Here is a 19,357-nt window from a genome sequence, read left to right as displayed (position 1 = left end):
AGAGGAATCCATCAAAATCTTAGAAGACAACAGAGGCAGCAACCTTTTTGGCCTCATCTGCAGCACCTCCTTGCTAGACACATTCCCAAAGGCAAAGGAATTAAAGGCAAAAATGAACTACATGGATTTTGTCAATATAAGAAGTTTTTGCACAGCAAAGTAAATAGTCAACAAAACTAAAAGTTAACCTACGGAATGGGAGAAGATATTTACAAATGACTTACTAGATAAAGAGCTAGTATCCCAAATCTATAAAGAACTTACCAAACTCAATACCCAAAAAACAAAAGCCCAGTCAAGAAATGGGCAGAAGGCATGAACAGACATTTCTCCAAAGAGATACAAATGGCTAGCAGACACAAGAAAAAATGCTCAGCATCATTCAGCATTAGAAAAATACAAATCAAAACCACAATGCGATACCACCTCACACCAGTCAGAATGACTAAAATTAACAACTCAGGAAACAACAGATGTTGGTGAGAATATGGAGAAAGTGGAACCCTCTTACACTGTTGGTGAGAATGCAGATGGGTGCAGCCACTCTGGAAAACAGGCTGAAGTTTCCTCAAAAAGTTAGAAATAGGGGGCGCCTGGGTGGCTCGGTGGGTTAAAGCCTCTGCCTTCAGCTCAGGTCATGATCCCAGGGTCCTGGGATCGAGCCCCGCATCGGGCTCTCTGCTTGGCAGGGAGCCTGCTTCCTCCTCTCTCTCTCTCTCTCTCTCTGCCTGCCTCTCTCCCTACTTGTGAACTCTGTCAAATGAATAAATAAAATCTTTAAAAAAAAAAAATTTAGAAATAGGACTACCCTGTGACCCAGCAATTACACTACTAGGTATTTATCCAAAGGATACAAAAATAGTTATTCCAAGGGGCACACACACCCCCAATGTTTATAAAAGCAATATCCACAATAGCCAAACTATGGAAAGAGCCCAGATGTCTAACAATGGATGAATGGACAAAAGAGAATGTAATATTGCTTAGCCATCAAAAAGGAATGAAATCTTGTCATTTGCAATGATGAGGATGGAATAAGAGTGTATTATGCCAGAGAAAAACAACATATTATTTCACTCATATGTGGAATTTAAAAAACAAAACAGCTGACCATAGGGGATGGGAAGGAAAAATAAAATAAGATAAAAACAGAGAGGGAGGCAAACCATAAGAGACTCCTTTAACTATAGGAAACAAGTGAAGGCTTCCTAGAGGGGAGGTGGGTGGTGGGATGGGGTAATTGGGTGATGGGCATTAACGAGGGCACTTAATAAAATGAGCACTGGGTGCTATATGCAACTAATAAATCACTAAATTCTACCCCTGAAACTAGTAATACACTATACGTTAACTAAATTGAATTTAAATAAATAGTTTTTTAAAATATATATATGATATTCTGGGCCATAAATTACACCTTAGCAGCTTTAAAAGAATAGAAATCATACAATATGTTCTCTCATACCATGGTGGAATCACATAAATCAAGAAAAGAAAAATAACTAGAAAATACCAAAATATAAGGAGATAAAACAACCCACTTCTACATAGCACATAAACCCAAAAAGAAATCTCAAAAGACACTTAAAAATATTTTGAACTAAATGAAAATGAAGACAAATTTGGGGGAACCAGTGAAATCAATGCTTAGAGAGAGATTTATAGCATTAAATATCTATCTTGGAAAAGAAAAAAAATACTTAAAATCAGCAATCTATATTTCTACCACTGGAAACTTAGAAAAAGAAACACAAATTAAATCCAAAGTGAGTAGAGGAAAAGAAATAATAAAAATTAGAGCAGAAATCAATGAAATTGAAAACAGGAAACCAATTAAGTAATGAGTGGAACCAAAAACTACTTCTTTGTAAAGATATAAATAGTAAATAAACCTCTAGCAAGTATAAGGGAAAAAAAGGAGACAACTTATTAATATCAGTGACAAAAGAATAAACATCATTTAAAATCCCGTGAACATGAAAAGGATAATAAAAGCCAAATTTGATAACCTACATGATGTGGACAAATTCCATGAAAGGAACAAGCTGTCAAAATTCACATAAGAAGAGACAATCTGAACAGGCCAATATCTGTGAAATAAATTGGATCAATAATTAAAAACCTTCCAAAACAAAAAGCACTGAGGCAGACAGGTTTACTGGTGAAGTCTACCAAATATTTAAGGAACAAATTGTACCAATTTTCTTTAATCTCTCTGAGAAATTAGAAGCAGAAGGAATATTTCCTAGCACATCCCATGAAGCCAGCATTACTATAATACCAAAATAAGACAAAGACATTATAAGAAAAAACTACAGACTAATATCTCTCATGAACATAGATGTGGAAATCCTCAACAAAATACTAGCAAACTGAATCCAACAAATTAAAATAATTATACATCACAACCTAGTGGGTTTATCCCAAGTATGTAAGAATGGTCCAACATTTGAAAATCCAGGCACATCAACAGGCTAAAAATTTTTTAAAATCACAGGATTTTAAAATGGCCCAAATCCAGAACACTGACATCAAATATTGGTGAGGAGGTGGAGCAACAGGAACTTTCACATAATGCCAGTAGGAACACAAAATGGTACAGTCACTCTGGAAGAGAGTTTTGCAGTTTCTTATAAAACTAAACATACTCTTACCACAAAATCTAGCAATCATACTCCCTGGTATTTACCCAAAGGTATTAAAAACTGATGTCCACACAAAAACCTGCGCAAGGAAGTTTATAGCAGCTTTATTCATAACTGTCGAAACTTGGAAGCAACCAAGATGTCCTTCAGTAGGCTAATGGCTAAAAAAATAAGTATGTCCACATGACAGGATATTATTCAACACTAAAAATAAGTGAGGTATCCAGCCATGAAAAGACATAGAAGAACTTTCAATGCATATTACTAAGTGAAAGAAGCCTATCTGAAAAGGCTGCATATCATATGATTCTAACTATATGATATTCTGGAAAATGTAAACTATGGAGATAATAAAAATATCAGTGGTTGTTAGGGTTTGAACAGAAAGAGGGGATGAATAGAAATAGAGTACAGAAGATTTTTAGGAAAGTGAAAACACTGATTCTAAATAATGAAGGAATCATGTCACTATATATTTGTCCAAACCCATAGAATGTACAAACCAAGAGTGAACTATGGTGTAAACTATGAAATTTGGGTGATTGATTTGTCAATGTAGTTTCATCAGCTGTAATAAATGTACAACTCTGGTGGGGGATGTTGATAAGGGGGAGGCTCTACATATGTTGAGGCAAGGTTTATTTGAGAAATCTTGTAACTTCCACTCAATTTTGCTGTGTATTTAAAGTGGTCTAAAGAAGTAAAGTTGTTTGTGTTATCTCCCAGTCTCCGTGGGAGGGCTGCAGTCTAACTTCAGTAAGCATAATTAACAAACACAGATGGCCCAATCACATAAACCAACTTCCCTGCTAACATCCTTCCATACATTTTCACTAACTTGCTCCAGTGTTTAAAAACCTTCCTGCCTTTTGTTTTGATGGAGTTGAGTTCAATCTCTTTCCTTTTGCAAAAGTCTTTAATAAAGTCTTTCTTACCAGTTAACCTGGTTTAGTGCAATTTTAGATTGACAATTCTCGTAGAATTCTCCCTCCTTGGCTTAGTGATAATGTGATCCTCACCTTCAGGTTCAGTGTTCATCCAAGATCTGACATCAATCCAGTCTTGAATATGATGTGGGGAAGTTAAGAAATCCTAGTTCAATAATTCACATGAGTCAGCAATAGACTTAATTCAACCACAAGATTTTTGTAATAGGATTTCCACCTTGCTTCTGAAATAACACCCTTCTTGGTTTCCACTCATAAACTATATATATTGGTGTTTCTAGGTAAGATTTCTTGCCCCATGATCTTCCCCAATCCTCCAAGACCTTATTATTTCTATCTTTTAATTCAACTAAGAACTAGATACCAACTAAGAACGGTTCATAAACCCTGTGTTTGCTATGTGACCAATCCTACAGGGATCTTTATTTTGGAGCCTAAGTACCATTTTCTGCTGCCTGCCTATTTAGAAATATCATACAGCTTGCTACCTGGATTATTCCATAACATACTTTGTCATAGGCTTGGAGTCGTTATTTGTCCTGCCAAATGGAACTATCACTTATCACTTAGCTCTTGTTTTGTGCCTAAGTCCCTAGATTTCCAGGGTGTTCTGTCTCCTGGTCAAGCTTATCCCCAAGCACCTCTCAAGTGACAATTTAAGGTCATATTCTATGCTGAAATAAAATGTTGCCCTTACTACTAACACTGGGTACAGAGAGACTCAGGTGTTTGCATTTGTTCTAGGCCACAGAACAACTTGTTGTTCAACATTTTTTTTCACTTTAGAAATTAATTTAGGCATATAATTTTAGAATGAGTTGTGTTTATGGTTTTATACTCAATTTAGGCATATTATTTTTTATTCAATTTAGGCACATTGATTTGGAATAATATATTTTGGAATGCATAGAATTCTTCTGAGGATAAAATGAAATTCCATAAAAAGCTTCCCAAATATTAAAAAAAAATGTTTAATTTACAAAGAAAATAGCAAAGGCAGTAGAGACCAATAGAGAGGCCTCTGGAGTTCCTAGCTATAAAGCCACAATATTGGATACAAATCTCTTTCCATCTGGGGCATAGAGAGAGGGACTCAATGAAAACAATAAAGGAAATAAAATCTTCTTGCTATTTTCTTCAAATTTCTTCTTCAATTAGGTCTGCCCTTAATAGAAGAGAGAATTTATTTTCAATAACACCCAGGCTGCACAGATATCCCAAAGAAAGTCTGCACTTCCCCACAGAATCATCTATGGATGTTCTCTTGAGTACCAATTCATAATACCACTAAAACCATTTCTTCCAATCTGCATAGAACGAGCGCTGAAGTAACTGAATTATTTTTTTAAATAACTTGTTCAGAGGTACAAACCGTGCCTGTGGAGAACTCTTTTCAACAAAAGTATAAGAGACTTTTCTAAATAATTGCCTCCAGTCTCTACCCATGTCAGTAAGAATATATATTCAAAATAATGATAGGTATGAGCTTTTATTATTTGAAGAATTCATTAAAGAGAGATGATACCTTGAACTCAAATGACATCCAGATATGTTGTACATATCTGGCAAAGAGGCTAGACCAATGGTTCCCATAAGCAATTTTACCCTGCAAGGGCCATTTTTCAATGTTTAGAGATTTTTGATTGTTACAACTGCAGGAATTGGGAAGATTACAACTGACATCTAGTGGGTAGAGGCTAGGAATGTTGCTAAATATCCTATAATGCTCAAGAAAGCCCCACTTAACAAGGAATTATATTGTCCAAAATGTCAATCGTGCAGAGGTTAACAAACCTTGGGCTAGGCAAATCAAAGTCTCATTGAAGGAAAGCTGAAAAGATTCTTGAGAGAACTTACTCCAAGGTAATAATGAACCAGAGAGGCAGGGGTAATTCTGTGTATGGCATAACATGCTGTGCTTGTTTCCAAAACAGCCCCTCTCTCGTTGGAAGCATTCCTGGATCCCAGACAAAACAGAAACTAGAAGGAACAATGCCAAAAATCTCCCACTAAAAACTCAGCAGAGCAATAGGATTTGGAAACCTCTTCTCCAACAATATGTACCATGGGAAAGGGAATGGAGTGACCTTCTACTTTCCCAACAATAAAAATCACAGCACTTGGAAAACTCTCAGTTCCACCAAGCTGGAGTAGCCTCATTCTTCCTAGGTCCTACCCTTACAACTAGAATCCCTGGATAAAACTCAACAAACAAGTACAGGAAAACCCTGAAAGGCAGACAAAAGAAACCTGACAGATTGGGGCCCTCAGAGCTTGATGAACATCGTGGAACTGTGTGGTTCCCTGAGTTTTCTGTCTGCCTTCTGTACTCTCAGAAGAGGTGGTATAAAAGCCTCTAAGTCAGAATAAGCAACACACAAAGTAAGCTCAAGAAAAGCCTGTTTCCACCACCCAAGGGACTGAAGAAAGAGTTGCCTAACAATTTCAGCAATACCTGCTTTACTCCAGCCAAACACCATTGAAACACCATTCTCCTCACCCTTGCCTTGCAGGTTTAACAGGCTAAGTGAGGAGCTTGTATTCTACTGCACAGCCCACATAAATAGAAGGAGGTATATGCCCTAAAGGGGAGGTAATCAATACTCCATTGCCAGAAGCAGGTGGTACTCCAGTTTAATTGCTGGGACAGTCAGAAGGGCTGAGTGGGAAGGTGATTTTCTTTTCTTTTTTTTTTTTATTTCAATCTTTTTTTTCCAGTTTTATTGATATACAATTGACATACAGTACTATATAAACTTAAGGTGTAGAACATAGTGATTTGACCTATATATATTGGGAAATGATTACCACAGTTAAGTTTAGTTAAACATCTATCATCTCATACAGAAGAAAGAAAGAAAGAAAGAAAAGAAACAAAGAAACAAAGAAAAAGAGAGAAAGAAAGAAACGAAGGGGAAGGAAGAGAGAAAGAAAGAAAGAGAAAAAAGGAAGGAAGGAGGAAAGGAGGGAGGGAGGTAGGGAGGGAAAGAAGGAAGGAAGGAAGGAGGGAAAGAAGGAAGGAAGGAAGGAAGGATTTCTTTTCTTTATGATGAGAACTCTTTCTCCCCTAACTGCTTTCATATATAGCATTCTGCAGGGTTGACTTTCCATGTTCCAGTCAGCTAAGAAGGCCATATTCTGATGGTTCAGCCAACATTTGTATTGCCCTCTCTTTTTCTTCCTCTGTTGCCCTTTCTTCTGGGTTTTTAGAGTATTCTTAACTTATTTTTCAATATATTTATATTCTTATAAATACATTTGAGGTAATAACCTCTTTTTTTAATTCACTCCTTAATAGCTAGTAGTGTTTTGTTTTTTCATTTTATTTAAATTTATTTTTTCAGCGTAACAGTATTCATTGTTTTTGCACAACACCCAGTGCTCCATACAATACGTGCCCTCCCTATTACTCACTACCTGGTTCCCCCAAACTCCCACCCCCGCCCCTTCAAAACCATCAGGTTGTTTTTCAGAGTCCATAGTCTCTTATGGTTTGTCTCCCCTTCCAATTTTTTTTTATAAACATATAATGTATTTTTATCCCCAGGGGTACAGGTCTGTGAATCTCCAGGTTTACACACTTCACAGCACTCATGATAGCACATACCTTCCCCAGTGTCCTTAACCCCCCTCCCCCTCTCCCAACCGCACCTGCCCCCAGCAACTCCCAATCTGTTTTGTGAGATTAAGACTCATTTATGGTTTGTCTCCCTCCCAATCCCATTTTGTTTCATTTATTCTTCTCCTATTCCCCTAACCCCCATGTTGCATCTCCATGTCCTCATATGTGGGAGATCATATGATAGTTGTCTTTCTCCGATTGACTTATTTCACTAAGCATGATACCCTCTAGTTCCATTCACATCATCGCAAATGGCACGATTTCATTTCTTTTGATGGCTGCATAGTATTCCATTGTGTATATATACCATATATTCTTTATCCAGTCATCTATTGATGGACATCTAGATTCACTCCATAGTTTGGCTATTGTAGACATTGCTGCTATAAACATTCGGGTACACGTGCCCCTTTGGATCACTGCGTTTGTATCTTTAGGGTAAATACCTAGTAGTGCAATTGCTGGGTCATAGAGTAGTTCTATTTTCAACATTTTAAGGAACCTCCATGCTGTTTTCCAGAGTGGTTGCACCAGCTTGCATTCCCACCAACAGTGTAGGAGGGTTCCCCTTTCTCTGCATCTTCGCCAGCATCTGTCATTTCCTGACTTGTTAATTTTAGCCATTCTGACTGGTGTGAGGTGATATCTCATTGTGGTTTTGATTTGTATTTCCCTGATGCCGAGTGACGGGGAGCACTTTTTCATGTGTCTGTTGGCCATCTGGATGTCTTCTTTGCAGAAATGTCTATTCATGTCCTCTGCCTATTTCTTGATTGGATTGTTTGATCTTTGGGTGTTGAGTTTGCTAAGTTCCTTATAAATTTTGGATACTAGCCCTTTATCTGATATGTCGTTTGCAAATATCTTCTCCCATTCTGTCAGTTGTCTTTTGGGTTTGGAAACTGTTTCCTTTGCTGTGCAAAAGCTTTTGATCTTGATGAAATCCCAATAGTTCATTTTTGCCCTTGCTTCCCTTGCCTTTGGTGATGTTCCTAGGAAGATGTTGCTGTGGCTGAGGTCAAAGAGGTTGCTGCTTGCGTTCTCCTCAAGGATTTTGATGGATTCCTTTCTCACATTGAGGTCCTTCATCCATTTTGAGTCTATTTTCGTGTGTGGTATAAGGAAGTGGTCCAATTTCATTTTTCTGCATGTGGCTGTCCAATTTTCCCAGCAACATTTATTGAAGAGGCTGTCTTTTTTCCATTGGACATTCTTTCCTGCTTTGTTGAAGATTAGTTGACCATAGAGTTGAGGGTCTATTTCTGTGCTCTCTGTTCTGTTCCATTGATCTATGTGTCTGTTTTTGTGCCAGTACCATGTTGTCTTGATGATGACAGCTTTGTAATAGAGATTGAAGTCCGGAATTGTGATGCCACCAACTTTGGCTTTCTTTTTCAATATTCCTTTGGCTATTCGAGGTCTTTTCTGGTTCCATATAAATTTTAGGATGATTTGTTCCATTTCTTTGAAAAAAATGGATGGTATTTTGATAGGGATTGCATTAAATGTGTAGATTGCTTTAGGTAGCATAGACATTTTCACAATATTTATTCTTCCAATCCAGGAGCATGGAACATATTTCCATTTCTTTGTGTCTTCCTCAATTTCTTTCATGAGTACCTTATAGTTTTCTGAATATAGATTCTTAGCCTCTTTGGTTAGGTTTATTCCTACGTGCAATTGTAAATGGGATTGACTCCTTAATTTCTCTTTCTTCTGTCTTGTTGTTGGTGTAGAGAAATGCAACTGATTTCTGTGCATTGATTTTATATCCTGACACTTTACTGAATTCCTGTACACGTTCTAACAGTTTTGGAGTGGAGTCTTTTGGGTTTTCCACATATAGTATCATATCATCTGTGAAGAGTGATAGTTTGACTTCTTCTTTGCCAATTTGGATGCCTTTAATTTCTTTTTGTTGTCTGATTGCTGAGGCTAGGACTTCTAGTACTATGTTGAATAGCAGTGGTGATAATGGACATCCCTGCCGTGTTCCTGACCTTAACGTAAAAGCTTTCAGTTTTTCTCCATTGAGAATGATATTTGCGGTGGGTTTTTCATAGATGGCTTTGATAATATTGAGGTATGTGCCCTCTATCCCTACACTTTGAAGAGTTTTGATCAGGAAGGGATGCTGTACTTTGTCAAATGCTTTTTCAGCATCTATTGAGAGTATCATGTGGTTCTTGTTCTTTTTTTATTAATGTGTTGTATCACATTGATTGATTTGCAGATGTTGAACCAACCCTGCAGCCCTGGAATAAATCCCACTTGATCGTGGTGAATAATCCTTTTAATGTACTGTTGAATCCTATTGGCTAGTATTTTGGTGAAAATTTTTGCATCTGTGTTCATCAAGGATATTGGTCTGTAGTTCACTTTTTTGGTGGGATCCTTGTCTGGTTTTGGGATCAAGGTGATGTTGGCCTCATAAAATGAGTTTGGAAGTTTTCCTTCCATTTCTATTTTTTGGAACAGTTTCAGGAGAATAGGAATTAGTTCTTCTTTAAATGTTTGGTAGAATTCCCCTGGGAAGCCGTCAGGCCCTGGGATTTTGTTTGTTTGGAGATTTTTGATGACTGTTTCAATCTCTTTACCAGTTATGGGCCTGTTCAGGTTTTCTATTTCTTCCTGGTTCAGTTGTGGTAGTTTATATGTCTCTAGGAATGCATCCATTTCTTCCAGATTGTCAAATTTGTTGGCGTAGAGTTGCTCATAGTATGGTCTTATAATTGTCTGTATTTCTTTGGTGTTAGTTGTGATCTCTCCTCTTTCATTCATGATTTTATTTATTTGGGTCCTTTCTCTTTTCTTTTTGATGAGTCTGGCCAGGGGTTTATCAATCTTATTGACTCTTTCAAAGAACGAGCTCCTAGTTTCATTGATTTTTTCTATTTTTTTTTTTTTTTGGTTTCTATTTCACTGATTTCTGCTCTGATCTTTATGATTTCTCTTCTCCTGCTGGGTTTAGGCTTTCTTTCTTGTTCTTTCTCCAGCTCCTTTAGGTATAGGGTTAGGTTGTGTACTTGAGACATTTCTTGTTTCTTGAGAAAGGCTTGTACCGCTATATATTTTCCTCTCAGGACTGCCTTTGCTGTGTCCCACAGATTTTGAACCGTTGTGTTTTCATTATCATTTGTTTCCATGAATTTTTTCAACTCTTCTTTAATTTCCTGGTTGACCCATTCATTCTTTAGAAGGATGCTGTTTAGTCTCCATGTATTTGGGTTCTTTCCAGCTTTCCTCTTGTGGTTGAGTTCTAGCTTCAGAGCACTGTGGTCTGAAAATATGCAGGGAATGATCCTAATCTTTTGATACCGGTTGAGACCTGATTTGTGACCCAGGATGTGATCTATTCTAGAGAAAGTTCCATGTGCAGTAGAGAAGAATGTGTATTCTGTTGCTTTGGGATGAAATGTTCTGAATATATCTGTGATGTCCATCTGGTCCAGTGTGTCATTTAAGGCCTTTATTTCCTTGTTGATCTTTTGCTTGGATGATCTGTCCATTTCATTGAGGGGAGTGTTAAAGTCCCCTACTATTATTGTATTATTATTATTGATGTGTTTCTTTGATTTTGTTATTAATTGGTTTATATAGTTGGCTGCTCCCACGTTAGGGGCATAGTATTTAAAATTGTTAGATCTTCTTGTTGGACAGACCCTTTGGAGTAGGATATAGTGTCCTTCCTCATCTCTTATTATAGTCTTTGGCTTAAAATCTAATTGATCTGATAAAAGGATTGCCACCCCCAGCTTTCCTCTGATGCCCATTAGCATGGTAAATTGTTTTCCACCCCCTCACTTTCAATCTGGAGGTGTCTTCGCGTCTAAAATGAGTTTCTTGTAGGCAACATACTGATGGGTTTTGTTTTTTTATCCATTCTGATACCCTGTGTCTTTTGATTGGGGCATTTAGCCCATTAACATTCAGGGTAACTATTGAGAGATATGAATTTAGTGCCATTATTAGCCTGTAAGGTGACTGTTACTGTATGTTGTCTCTGTACCTTTCTGATCTGCTACTTTTAGGGTCTCTCTTTGCTTAGAGGACCCCTTTCAATATTTCCTGTAGAGCTGGTTTGGTGTTTGCAAGTTCTTTCAGTTTTTGTTTGTCCTGGAAGCTTTTTATCTCTCCTTCTATTTTCAATGATAGCCTAGCTGGATAGAGTATTCTTGGCTGCATGTTTTTCTCGTTTAGTGCTCTGAATATATCATGCCAGCTCTTTCTGGCCTGCCAGGTCTCTGTGGATAAGTCTGCTGCCAATCTAATATTTTTACCATTGTACGTTACAGACTTCTTTTCCCGGGCTGCTTTCAGGATTTTCTCTGTCACTAAGACTTGTAAATTTTACTATTAGGTGACGGGGTGTGGACCTATTCTTGTTGACTTTGAGGGGGGTTCTCTGCATCTCCTGGATTTTGATGCTTGTTCCCTTTGCCATATTAGGGAAATTCTCTCCAATAATTCTCTCCAATAGACCTTCTGCTCCCCTCTCTCTTTCTTCTTCTTCTGGAATCCCAATTATTCTAATGTTGTTTCATCTTATGGTGTCACTTATCTCTCAAATTCTCCCCTCGTGGTCCAGTAGCTGTTTCTCCCTCTTTTGCTCAGCTTCCTTATTCTCTGTCATTTGGTCTTCTAGATCACTAATTCTTTCTTCTGCCTCATTGATCCTAGCAGTGAGAGCCTCCATTTTTGATTGCACCTCATTAATAGCTTTTTTAATTTCAACTTGGTTAGATTTTAGTTCTTTAATTTCTCCAGAAAGGGCTTTTATATCTCCAGAGAGGGTTTCTCTAATATCTTCCATGCCTTTTTCGAGCCCGGCTAGAACGTTCAGAATCGTCATTCTGAACTCTTGATCTGACATATTACCAATGTCTGTGTTGATTAGGTCCCTAGCCTTCGGTACTGCCTCTTGTTCTTTTGTTTGTGGTGATTTTTTCCGCCTTGTCATTTTGTCCAGATAAGAGGATATGAAGGATCAAATATAATACTAAAAGGGTGGCAAAGACCCCAGAAAAATGCACTGTAACCAAATCAGAAGAGACCCCAAATTGTGGGGGGGAGAAAGGGGATAAAAAGAGATTCAGAAAAAAAAGAAAAAAATTTAAAAAATAAAACAAATAAAGAAAAAATATAAAAAAGAAAGAAAAATATATATATTTAGATGAACTAGTCAAAAAACATTAAAAAAGAAAGGGGTAAAAGTTTTAAAAAATTTAGCAGAAGAAGAAAAAAGAAAGAGAAAAAAATTGAAAAAAGAAAAAAAAATGGAATTAACCACAAGACTAAAGAATCATGGGAGAAAGCCATGAGTTCCCTGCTTTGCTTTCTCCTCCTCTGGAATTCCGCTGCTGTCCTAGGTATTTTACCTGCTTTCCTTGATAGATGAACTTTGTCCTGGCTGGATATTTTGTTGATCTTCTGGGGGAGGGGCCTGTTGTAGTGACTCTCAAGTGTGTTTGCCCCAAGCGGAATTGCACCGCCCTTACCGGGGGTGGACTAAATAATCCACTTGGGTTCGCTTTTGGGAGCTTCTGTTCCCTGAACGCTTTCCGTAGAGTTCCGGAGAGCGGCGCCCTCCTAGTCTCCGGCCCAGAGGAGCCAAGTGCCCTGGGCCCCACTCCACAGTGCGCCCCCAGAGGACAGCACCCAATCACTCCCGTATCCCCAGCCTTTGGGGATAGCCATGCTCTGAGCTCACCCAGCCCGCGACCAGTTCAAGGTAACCCCGAGCTGAGAGTTCAGTCCTCGGCTCTGTCTCTGTAGCCAGCTTCTCTGTTCTAATACCTGCGAGCTCTGCGACACTCCGACACCCCCGATCCTTCTGTGACCCTGCAGGACCTGGGACCAGGCTGACCCCTCATGGGCTTCACCCCGGTTTAGCCTCTGGAGCAATGTCCCTCTGTGGAACAAACTTTTAAAAGTCCTGATTTTGTGCTCCATTGCTCCGCCGCTTGCCGGGAGCCGGCCCCTCCCACCGCGGTCTTTCTTCCCGTCGTTTTAGATTCAGTTCTCCGCCAGTCCTACCTTTCAGAAAGTGGTTGATTTTCTGTTTCTAGATTTGCTGTTCTTCTTCTCTTCGATCTCCCGTTGGATTTGTAGGTGTTTGCAATGTTTAGATAAGCTATTGAGCTGATCCCCTGCTACCTGATGTAGTCTCAGCCTGCTACTTCTCCGCCATCTTGACTCCTCCTCCCGAGGTAATAACCTCTTAATGTAACGCTATGCTGCATTCTTTAAATATCTTATCATTTCTTGTTCTATTAGAAGGTTATTTAACAGGTTATTTTTTATAACTTTATTTTAAACTTCTCAGTATCTTTTAATTGTTTTAAAATACAACATATTTTTGTATATGTTTTAAAAACCAAATTAGTAGGGGTGCCTGGGTGGTTCAGTTGTTAAGCATATGTTAAGCATCTGCCCTCCGCTTGGGTCATGATCCCTGGGTTCCTGGGACCAGGCCCTGAATCGGGCTCTCTACTCAGGAGGGAACCTGCTTCTTCCTCTCCCATTCCCTCTGCTTGTATTCCCTCTCTTACTGTCTCTCTATCAAATAAATAAAGTCTTAAAAAAATACAATGTTTAATATTTTCATTGAGGCCAATTATACTAAGATTCATTTTACCATCTTTTTTCATATTTTCTACTTTCTATGTTTTTAAATATAGTTTTTTTAATTCCACCTTTTGAACGTTTTTTTAATTCCACCTTTTGAACGTTATTTGTAATTTTCTGGTCTCTCATATATATTCATCACATTTTTTAATATTAAATTGCCATACGTAACTCAACTGGCCCTTGTCTATTAGGCTCCATACAATATGACTCTTAGTTTTCCTCTAGAATGTTCAAGTAAGGAACAAACACCTAGAAAGAAACAGAAATAAGGTTTGTGCTCGGAGTAGGCAAAGAGGGGCATGAAATGACTAAAGGTCAAATGAGTGACACAAGAGAATAGAAAAGAAACCTGGAAACAAGATCCCGTAAATGGACTATACTAAGCCATATCTTACGTAGATGAAGTCATTTTAGGACTCTATAAAGACAACACAGTCTAAGCATTTAGCATAGAAAATACATGGGAAAACATCCAAAGTAATAGATGTTGGTGAGGGCAAGAATTTTGAGTGAAATTGGCAATATGTGAGTGTGATTGCTTATGTTAAGATAAAGCCAGGCACCACAATACAAGAACAGGCAGATCAAGATAAGGTTGAGAAACACAAGATAAAATATTCACCAAAATTACTTATAAAATAGTGCAGTCTTACAAGTTTCCAGATGGCATGCTATACATCACTTTATCATACATCAATCTAACATATTCTTTATTAGGTATCCCCTTGGTTCTGATCATACTTACTTTTGGACATTTGCATTAATATCTTTCTCTTATGATATCATGTTCCATTCATATATTCTATTTCTTCTCAAGAAAAATGAGAAGTTTTTAAAAAGCATGATCCAACTGTAAATGAAATTCTGGGTGCCATCCAGTATCAATACAATTCCATAATATTGCTTCAAAACATATGCACACACACACACACACAGACATAAGTAATATTTGAATTGTTAGAAAAGTTCAACAAAATTGACAAACCATTAGCTAGACTAAAAAAACAGAAGACCCAAATAACAAAAAGCAGAAATGAAAGGAGAAACATTAGTTGATGCCATATAAATGAGAAGTATCATAAGAGACTACTATGAACAATCGTGCACCAACAAATTAAATAACTAGAATAAATGGATAAATTTCTAGAAAGATCCAACTTCCCAAGACTGTATCATAAAGAAATTAAAAAAAAAAATCTGTACAGACTTAAAGATAATACAGGGATTAGACTGGTAATCAAGAACCTCCCAACAAAGAAAAGCCTAGCACCAGATTGCCTCAAGCAGAATTCTAAAAAATATTTAAAGAAGAATTAAAAGCAATTCTTTTCAAACTCTTAAAAAATTGCAGAGAAGAAAACACTTCCAACCTCATTTTATGAGGCCAGATTTACCCTGACACCAAAACCAGACAAAGAGTACTACAAGAAAACAAAATCAAGGACCACTAACTCTGATAAATATTAATGCAAAATCATCAACAAATTCTAGCAAACAGAATTCAAAAGCAGATTAAAGAGATCATATACCATGAACAAGTGGAACTTATTCCTGGAATGCGAAAGTGTTTCGATATACAGAAATCATCAATATGATACACCACATTAACAGAATGAAGGACAAAACTTACATCATCTCAATTGAGGCAGGAAAAAAACATTTGACAAAATTCAGTATCTTTTTAAGAGAAAAAAATATCCTCCTTTCAGGTATAGAAGAAACCTCAACATAAAAAAAGCCATATATGAAAAGCCCATAGCTGACATTATATTCAACACTGAAAAACTGAAAGCTTTCCTCTAAGATCAGGAGCAAGGCAAGTATGCCTACTTTCACCGCTTCTATTCAGAATAGTATCTGAAGGTCCTAGCCAGAGCAATTAGACAAGAAAAAGAAATAAAAGGTATCCAATTTGGAAAGTAAGAAATCATCTGTTGGCAGATGACATGAACATATACATTGAAAACCTTAAGGGTTCCACAAAAAAAAAAAAAAAGAACTAATAGGCAAATTCAGAAAATTTGGTATTTCTATACACTAATAATGAACAATCCAAGAAGAAAATTAAGAGACAATCCCATTCACAATAGCATCAAGAAGAATAAAATTCTTTTGAATAAACTTAACCAAGAGGAAAAAGGACTTACACAATGAAAATGATAAAACATTGGCTTAAAAGAAGGAGGAGAAGGAGACACAAATAAATGGAAAGACAGCCGTATTCATGGATCAGAAGACTTAATATTATTACAATGTTCATATTACTAAAAGCAATCTACAGATTCAATGAAATCCCTATCAAAACCCCATTGGCATTTTTTTTTTTTTTTGCAGAAATAGGGAAAAAAAACCCCACAAAAATTCATATGGAATCTCAAAGAACACCAAATAGCCCAAACACTCTTGAAAAAGAGAAACAGTCAGAAGACACATACTTCCTGATTTCAAAACATACTGCAAAACTATAGTAAATCAAGCAGTATGAAATTAGCATAAAGATAGACATAAACAAATGGAACAGAATAAAGAGCCTAGAAGTATATGGTCAAGTGATCTTCAACAAGGGTGCTAAGACAACACAGTGGGGAAAGAATAGCCTCTTAAGAAAATGCTGCTGGGAAAAGTGGATATCCACACACAAAGAAAGGAAGTAGGGCCCTTACTTTACACCAAATAACTCAAAAACTAATTCAACATGGATAAGATACTTAATTGTAAGACCTGAAACTATAAAACTCCTAGAAGAAAACATATGAGAAAAGTTTCATGAAATTGGATTTGGTGATGATTTCTTAGATATAACACCAAAAGCAAATGCAACAAAAGCAAAAATAAATAAGCAGGACTACATCAAACTAAATAGCTTCTGAGCAGCAAGAAAATCATCAACAAAATAGAAAGGCAATCTGTGGGAGAAAATATTTGTAAACTGTAAATCTTATAAAGGGTTAATATCAAAAATATATAAAGAACTACAACTCAACAACATTAAAAATTACCCAATCAAAAAAATGTAAAAAATGTGAATGGACATTTCTCCAGAAATACAACAAATGTCCAAAAAGCATATGAAAAGTTGTTCAACATCACTCATCATTGTGGAAATGCAAATCATAACAACAATGAACTATCACCTCCCACCCATTAGAATATCCCTATCAAAAAAGAAAATAAAAAGCGTTAAGAGGATATAGAAAAATTGGAAACCTTTGTGCAACTGTTGATGGGAATGTAAAATGGTGCAGCCACTTTGGAAAACAGTTCTGTGGTTCATAAAATAATTGAAAGCAGAATTGTCATATGATCCAACAATCCCACTTCTTGATATATATCCAAAAGAACTAAAAATACAATCTCAAGGAAATACTTGCACACCCATATTCACTGCATCATTATTCACAATAGTTAAGAGATGTAAGTGACCTAGATGTCCATTAAAGGATGAATGGATTTGGAAAATGTGGTATGTTAATACAATGCAATACTATTTAGCCTCCAAAAGAAGACAATCCTGTCATATGCTACTACATGGATGAACTTTGAGGGTACTATGCTAAGTAAAATAAGCCAGTCTCAAAAAATAAATAAATAAATACTGCATGATTCTACTCAAATCGTATTTAAGTAGTCAAACTCTTAAACATAGAAAGTAGAATGGCATTAACTGGGGGCTGAGGTAGAGAAAAAAGTTCTTATTCAGTGAGTGTTCTTTCACTTTTGCCAGATGAAAAAGTTCTAGCGATCTGTTGCAAACAAGGTGGATATAATTAACACTCCTGTACTGTACATTTAAAAACTATTAAGACAGTGATTTTTATGTTATTTTTTTTACCACAATTTAAAAAAAAAAAGCTTGAGATTTGAAGTCTCCAACTGGAAATGTTTTGCATACTTTGAACATCGAAAATAATAAAGGTTACAGGTTAAAGTTTGCCAGAGGGAAGGAGTGTAGGGAGATGGGCGAAATAGATAAAGGAGATTAAGAGTACACTCACCTTGATGAGCACTGAGCAAAGCATAGAATTGTTAAATCATTATATTGTACACCGTGAATTATACCCCAATTAAAAAAAAATGATAGAGGCTATAGACAATAATACAAGGAAGCCATGAGTTAATAGAGATGGTTAAGACAGAGAGAGAGAGTAAAACTCTAATAAATGTGGAAAAAATGATATAATTTTTTTAAAGATTTTATTTATTTGACAGACAGAGATCACAAGTAGGCAGAGAGAGAGGAAGGGAAGCATGCTCCCTGCCGAGCAGAGAGCCCGAGGCGGGGCTCAATCCCAGGACCCTGAGATCATGACCCAAGCGGAAGGCAGAGGCTTTAAACCACTGAGCCACCCAGGCGCCCCTTGATATAATTTTTTAAAAATGAATTTTATAACCTCCAATAATTGACTTATCGGAGATGTAAGACTATTGAGTTAAAAATTGTTGAAAACAGAATTTTTACATGGACTCAAGCTACTGTGCCATAAATTACTTACAGTTAGAAAGGAGAGAATATGCTTTTACAAAGGAGATATCTGGCATTCAGTAGCTTAACCAAATAACAGTTGGACATCTGGTAATTATGTGATACAATAAAAATTACATAACATCATCTAGAATTCTTGCCAAATTTTTTAACCTTAATCTAATCATGAAGAAAATAATCAGATAAACCCATAATGTGAGACATTTTATATGACAACTGGCCTGAATGCCTCTAAAAGTCAACGTCAGGGGAAAATAAGGGAGTGGGCAGAACACTGTTCTAAGTGGAAAGATACTAAGGAGATACAGTTATTGAAACATAAGATATGAATCTTGAATGCATCTGGGATTTTAAAAATATACGTAAAGGAACTAGCTCTAAAAAGGTTTTGAGGCCATTGGAGATATTTGATATGAGATGATGATATTTTATATTGTTGAGTTATTGTTAAAATTTCTTATGGTCACTAATGGCTGCAAAGGAGAATATTTATTCTTAGAAGTTACATGTTAAAATACTTGGGGTTGAGGTGCCCTGGTGTCTTAAATTTACTTTCAAGTTATTCACCAAATGACATTTGTGTGTGGAGGGAGAAAAGTAAATGTGGCAAAATCATAAAAATAAGTGGATCTGTATAAAAGGTATTAAAGTGTTCTATTTTTAAATTTTCAAAATGGGAAACAGCAGAAATGAAGAAACACAGATTTGTACTGTATGGTTTGGGAAATAGAGGAGGGAAATATATTGTGCATGAACAAATTCCCCAAGTATCTCTTTGATGCAACTCTGCTCTTTCACCCCATTTCAACTCCTATTGAAGCTACCACTTTTTCCCTCTCATTCTCTATCTCCTCTCTCCACCTTCCTTCATTCATTTCATCAGTCACTCACAGGCCACAGACACAGACGGAGACACACACTGCCACACACCTAAACACACATCCCTTGTAAAATCCACTCAAGATTGCCCACTGTCCTCTGCAATAAAAAAGCTGGATAATCTGCCCAGCAGCTGCATTATAACAGGGTA

This window comes from Meles meles, chromosome 14 (genome assembly GCF_922984935.1).
Source record: "Meles meles chromosome 14, mMelMel3.1 paternal haplotype, whole genome shotgun sequence".
Taxonomy (NCBI): Eukaryota; Metazoa; Chordata; class Mammalia; order Carnivora; family Mustelidae; genus Meles; species Meles meles.
Note: the sequence above shows the minus strand (reverse complement) of the source record.